The sequence below is a fragment of the Salvelinus alpinus genome, chromosome 13 (genome assembly GCF_045679555.1).
Source record: "Salvelinus alpinus chromosome 13, SLU_Salpinus.1, whole genome shotgun sequence".
Classification (NCBI taxonomy): Eukaryota; Metazoa; Chordata; class Actinopteri; order Salmoniformes; family Salmonidae; genus Salvelinus; species Salvelinus alpinus.
In genome coordinates, this window is record NC_092098.1 from 21,785,769 (window position 1) to 21,792,777 (window position 7,009).

The window sequence follows — 7,009 nt, forward strand, 5'->3', positions numbered from 1 at the left end:
GCCGTGCGGTAGCAGAGAGAACAGTCTACGAGGGATGGCTGGAGTCTCTGACAATTTTCAGGGCCTTCCTCTGACACCGCCTGGTATAGAGGAACTGGATGGCAGGAAGCTTGACCCCAGTGATGTACTGCGCCAATTATCAATTCAAATGATCAATTGAGATCATGGTCACAGCTCTATCGCAAATGTATCATTCTCTGCATTTAATGTCAGTTTCATCGTGGACATTTCCCTGAAATTAGATGTTGGCCTATCAGAGGCTATAGGCTACCTGCATCTAGCTCAGCAAACCATGGCAAAGTTGAATTACAATTATATACTCAAGTTTTTGTCAGTAGGTGTGTCTATTGAAATAAAAAGTCAATCTCGCAAATAGGCCATTTATAACGGTTTGTAGTCTTAACATCTGACACATAATAACACATAATAAAGGCACAGTTGCCAGAAAATAGGCTAACATTCTTTAAGAAAGTTTGTCTAGTGTTTCTTGCACAGACATTTCGAGATCCTCCATCCAACTTTCATCACTCAAACTCTCCTGTGGGATGTATATGTACAGTGCATTCAGAAACTATTCAGACCCTTTGATGTTTTCCACATTTTGTTACTTTACAGCCTTATTCTAAAATGGATTAAATAACAAAAATATCTGAATACTTTCCCGAAGGCACTATATAGGGTCACTCCTGTACTCCTCATCATATCAGATGACACACCTCTGCAGCCCCCACCCCACCCCCACCTGGGCCCCAAGGAGATGACAGGATGTGGGGGGTAGCATGAGGTACTGTGGGGGTGGTGTTGGGTTAGCGTGGGGGGCTTTGGGGGTGATGGAGGGGGTCAGGGGTTCTTAGATAATCAGTGGTGTCTAATGACCCCTCCAGAGAGACTGCTTCTAATCCCCTACACCCTAGAGAGCTAAAGGGGTTGCCACACACACTCACACGCACAGACACACACACACACTCACACGCACAGACACACACACACACACACCCACACGCACAGACACACACACACACACACACACACACACACACACACACACACACACACACACACACACAGACACACACACACACACACACACACACACTCACACGCACAGACACACACACACTCACACGCACAGACACACACACACACACACACACACACACACACACACACACACACACACACACACACACACACACACACACACACACAGACACACACACACACACACAAACACACACACACACACACACAGACACACACACTCACACGCACAGACACACACACACAAACACACGCACAGACACACACACAAATACACAGCGCCTCCTCCCCACACACATCTGTGGATGAGGTCCTTGTTGCAGTATGGAGCCAAGCTGCCGCCTAATCACCTCAACCACAAATTGTGTGTGTGTGCGTGTGCGTGTGCGTGTGTGATTATCATTTTGCTGGGTCTGTTCACACATCAGACCAACACTTCCAGTTATGCCAACACCACACACATGCATTTTCAATGACAACCATAAGGCAACACAGGCATGTGGGTGTGATCACTGCCCCACCGTATCATAATGTGATAAACACAGTAGCCCAGTGGTGGTGAGAGAGGCTGAGATGGAGAAAGGGGTTGTGATAAGGAATGAGGCTAAAGAATAATAGGAAAGAGTGTGCTGAGGGACAAGACAATAGAGGGAGGGTAGTATGGCTGAAGGCAGACAAGACTTATAATTTTTTTAAACTAGGTAAGTCAGTTGAGAACAAATTCTTATTTACAATGACAGCCTACCTTCCGGCCAAACCCGGAAGACACTGGGCCAATTGTGCACCGCCCTACGGGACTCCCAATCAGTTGTGATACAGCCTGGATTTGAACCAGGGTGTCTGTAGTGATGTGCCTAGCACTGAGATGCAGTGCCTTATACCACTGCACCACTCAGGAGCCCCCAAACAATAGGGGATAGAGGGAGGGTAGTGTGGCTGAAGAGAGACAAGACAATAAGGGATAGAGGGAGGGTAGTGTGGCTGAAGAGAGACAAGACAATAAGGGATAGAGGGAGGGTAGTGTGGCTGAAGAGAGACAAGACAATAGAGGGTGGAGGGAGGGTAGTGTGGCTGAAGAGAGACAAGACAATAGAGGATTGAGGGAGGGCTAAAGAGAGACAAGACAATAGGGGACTGAGGGAGGACTGAAGAGAGACAAGACAATAGGGGATTGAGGGAGGGCTGAAAAGAGACAAGACAATAGGGGATAGAGGAAGGGTAGTGTGGCTGAAGAGAGACAAGACAATAGGGGATAGAGGGAGGGTAGTGTGGCTGAAGAGAGACAAGACAATAGAGGATTGAGGGAGGGCTGAAAAGAGACAAGACAATAGGGGATAGAGGAAGGGTAGTGTGGCTGAAGAGAGACAAGACAATAGAGGATTGAGGGAGGGCTGAAGAGAGACAAGACAATAGAGGATTGAGGGAGGGCTGAAGAGAGACAAGACAATAGGGGATAGAGGGAGGGTAGTGTGGCTGAAGAGAGACAAGACAATAGAGGATTGAGGGAGGGCTGAAAAGAGACAAGGCAATAGGGGATAGAGGAAGGGTAGTGTGGCTGAAGAGAGACAAGACAATAGAGGATTGAGGGAGGGCTGAAGAGAGACAAGACAATAGGGGATAGAGGGAGGGTAGTGTGGCTGAAGAGAGACAAGACAATAGAGGATTGAGGGAGGGCTGAAGAGAGACAAGACAATAGGGGATAGAGGAAGGGTAGTGTGGCTGAAGAGAGACAAGGGAGTAGAGTTGGAGGGCTAGAAGGGGTGGAGTGGGTGGAGGAGTAGAGTTGGAGGGATGGAGGAGTAGAGTTGGAGGGATGGAGGGGATGGAGGGGGTGGAGGGATAGATGGGTAGAGGCGGAAAGGTATAGGGGGTGGAGGGATGGAGGGCTAGGCTGTGGTGGTGACATTGTGACTGTCTGTCCCCAGAGAGATTTCTCTGAGGCTATGGGTTTGAATGGGCTCCTTCCAAGGGGTAAGCTAATTGGTCATCTAAGAGCCACACATAGCCTACACACACACACACACACACACACACACACACACACACACACACACACACACACACACACACACACACACACACACACACACACACACACACACACACACACACACACACACACACACACACACACACACACACACACACACACACACACACACACACACACACACACACACAGTACAGACACTTATCTAGTTAAGTGTATGTTAGGCTATGGGGTCCATTTTGCATGAAATAAACGGTTAGGTCCTGCCCATAACTTACTGCTTTTACTACAGTATAGATTTGAATCAGCTTGAGTGCAGTTGTAATATGAAGACAAATGATGAATACTAAAGAGGACCTAATGAGGAAGACTTCACCCGCTCTCTTATTTAATGGACATTTTAAAGGATCTTAACCATGTTTACAAGCAATGCTTTACAAGAAATTCCATAAAATGCTTGAGAACCAAACAAAGCAAGTAAGAAAAAGCAGATTTCCTCCTTAAGTTTTCCATTTTCATGTTGCAGTTTTATGTTGTCATGAGGTATTTTTGCCTTTTGTCCAGGGTTGCCAGGTTAAGCAGAAGTTTCTAGAACAATGACCCCTCAAAACCCTCCCACAAGCCCAAACACAAGCACAAAAACAGAAATACCTTATTTACACAAGTATTCAGACCCTTTGCTATGAGACACAAAATTGAGTGCAGGTGCATCCTGTTTCCATTGATCATCCTTGAGATGTTTCTTAAACTTGATTGGAGTCCACCTGTGGTAAATTCAATTGATTGGACATGATTTGGAAAGGCACACACCAGTCTATATAAGGTCCGACAGCAAAAACCAAGCCATGAGTTCGAAGGAATTGTCCGTAGAGCTCAGAGACAGGATTGTGTCGAGGCACAGATCTGGGGAAGGATACCAAAACATTTCTGCAGCATTGAAGGTCCCCAAGAACACAGTGGCCTCCATCATTCTTAAATGGAAGAAGTTTGGAACGAAGATTGAACTCTTTTACCTGAATGCCAAGCGTCATGTCTGGAGGAAACCTGTTGGCATCCCTACGGTGAAGCATGGTGGTGGCAGCATCATGATGTGGGGATGTTTTTCAGCGGCAGGGACTGGGAGACTAGTCAGGATCGAGGCAAAGATGATTGGAGAAAGTACAGAGAGATCCTTGATGAAACCTGCTCTAGAGCGCTCAGGACCTCAGACTGGGGCGAAGGTTCATCTTCCAGCAGGACAACAACCCTAGGAAATACAGCCAAGACACCGCAGGAGTGGCTTCGGGACAAGTCTCAATGTCCTTGAGTGGCCCAGTCAGAGCCCGGACTTGAACCCGATCGAACATCTCTGGAGAGACCTGAAAATAGCTGTGCAGCAACGCTCCCCATCGAACCTGACAGAGCATGAGAAGATCTGCAGAGAAGAATGGGAGAAACTCCCCAAAAACAGGTGTGTCAAGCTTGTAGCGTCATACCGAAGAAAACTTGAGGCTGTAATCCCTGCCAAAGGTACTTTAACAAAGTACTGAGTACTTAAGTGTCTGGATACTTATGTAAATGTGATATTTCCCTTTTTTTAATATAAATTAGCAAACATTTCTACAAAACAGTTTTTGCTTTATCTTTATGGGGTATTGTGTGTAGATTGATGGGGGGGATTATTTAATCAATTTTTGAATAAGGCTGTAACCTAACAAAATGTGGAAAAAGTCAAGGGGTCTGAATACTTTCTGAAGGCACTGTAGCTATATCCTGTAGAAGGGGTCTGGAGGGCTTTGAAGAGATTATTTGGATGAGCAGTCCTCCATGATGAGCATGGAAGGTGGCAGTCAAAGAAGCAATTTCAAGAGGTAGTTTGAAGGGGTTTGGAGGTGCATGGGGTTTTCAGGAAGACACTTGATTTCCCATCAGCCAAATCAGAAATCAGTCCCTAATTAGAAGGCAGATTAAAATAGGTAGATTGCAGCCCTTGAGGACTGGACCTGTGCACACCTGCCTGCTCCCATTGACCTGGTTCAAGATATATTGTCATCTTTCCAACATCCTCTCACCATACAGTCCTCCCTGCACCAGTCCCCTTTCCCCACCAGATGGCAGACAGAGACTGATGATGTATATAAACCCTGGATTGAAGCAACGATATAGAGCAACAGTAATGGTGCATTTTTATAAGCGCAAGCCTATGGGGAAATGAATGTCATTTTTGTAAGGGTTTTTGGATAAACGCTGAAAATAAGGTCTGTGGTAAACAGGCTTAGGAGATCTTATACGTTTAGTTCTATAAGATAATGTTCATCAGCTAACGTCACTTTTTGTGAATTTTGAATCCTTTATGTTACCAAAAAAGTACATAAAGCACATAAAAACTTCATAATTCATAAAGATCTTGTTAATTGATTGATATTATCTCATAGAACAACACGTATAAGATCTCACAAGCTTGTATATTTTTTTTTTTTTTTTTTTAACAATAGAGGAGTACCAAAATGGCTGCACGGTGGCTTCAATACAGCGCCCCCTGTCAGTCATCCAAGCTTTATACACATCATTGATAGACACACAGATACTGTGTTTGGCAAAGGGCCATGTTTATATTAGGGACAAGTTATTCTGCTAAATCTGCACCTGATGTTCTCCTTAATGAAGACAGAGGAAAAGCCCCGTAGAGAGCTGTGCTAGAGCCAAATCTCAGGACAGAATGTCATAATAATAAGCAGTAATTAAGACATCAGTATGTACACACGACACACACACACAACAGACACACACACACACTGAGTTGTGAGAGAATAAATTGAACAAAGCCCTTTCCTCAGCCCTGATTTGGAAAACAAATCAAGTATGATAATAAATGCTGTCAACTCTAATGTATTTATGTATGGCGTGCGTTGTCAGATTGTCCATCACTATGACACAATATCATATTTTAAGGTGTTATTTTCAATTGAGGGTGATATGATTATATTTTTGCATGAATCAATCTAAGTAGACTATTGAACGAAACAGTAGACCATTGAACTTAACAGTAGAATATTGAATGAAACAGTAGAATATTGAATGCAACTGTTCTGTTCAATATTACAGTATATACAGTATGAGCAAGAGTTGTTATGAGGGTGTGTGTGTGTTTGTGCTCTATGTCAGGCAGTGTTCATTAGGCTCAGAATAGAGTATAGGTTCATCGGTCCTGGGTCTTTCCTGTACTAATCACCCTGCTGCCATTAGGAAGTGTCCATTAGTCTGCTTTCTCTCCCCTCAACAAACCACTCCCTCTTCAGTACACCTCAGAGACACACAGTCTCTCTCTCTCTCTCTCTCTCTCTCTCTCTCTCTCTCTCTCTCTCTCTCTCTCTCTCTCTCTCTCTCTCTCTCTCTCTCTCTCTCTCTCTCTCTCTCTCTCTCTCTCTCTCTCTCTCTCTCTCTCTCTCTCTCTCTCTCTCTCTCTCTCTCTCGTCAAACTTTCCCTGTTCCTTTAGCTCAGTTCCTGTGGTAGCTTTGCCAAAGAAATGAAAGGTCTGATGTTCAACAAACATGCAGTGTAAGTGGCGGTTCAGCACCACTGAAGCGGACAGCGGCGTGATCGGAATTCCAAAGTTCAGCACCACCACTTCAGTACCAATTCTTCAGCTATAAATATGGCCTAGAGTTTTCCTGTTTAGGTCACATGGTCTGACAAAAACCCAGGGTCCAATTCATTAAGTGTTCCTGCACTGCATGTCAGTGAATGGAACCCAGCCCAATGCTGCAGTGCAGGGCCTTTATTTGCTGTAACAGTGCTTTGTTACTGTACAGCCAGCATGTTTTACATGAAACCCTCTACACCCGAACAGCCCTTTTCTCCACCCCTCTACCCTTCAACCCATCCCTCCTCCAACCCCTCCACCACAACCCTGTTCCGCCGTAGAACGAGATATGAAGACAAGACATCACTTTTTCATCGGGAGGAGGGAGATCAAACTCTTGGCCTCTTCCTTCCCT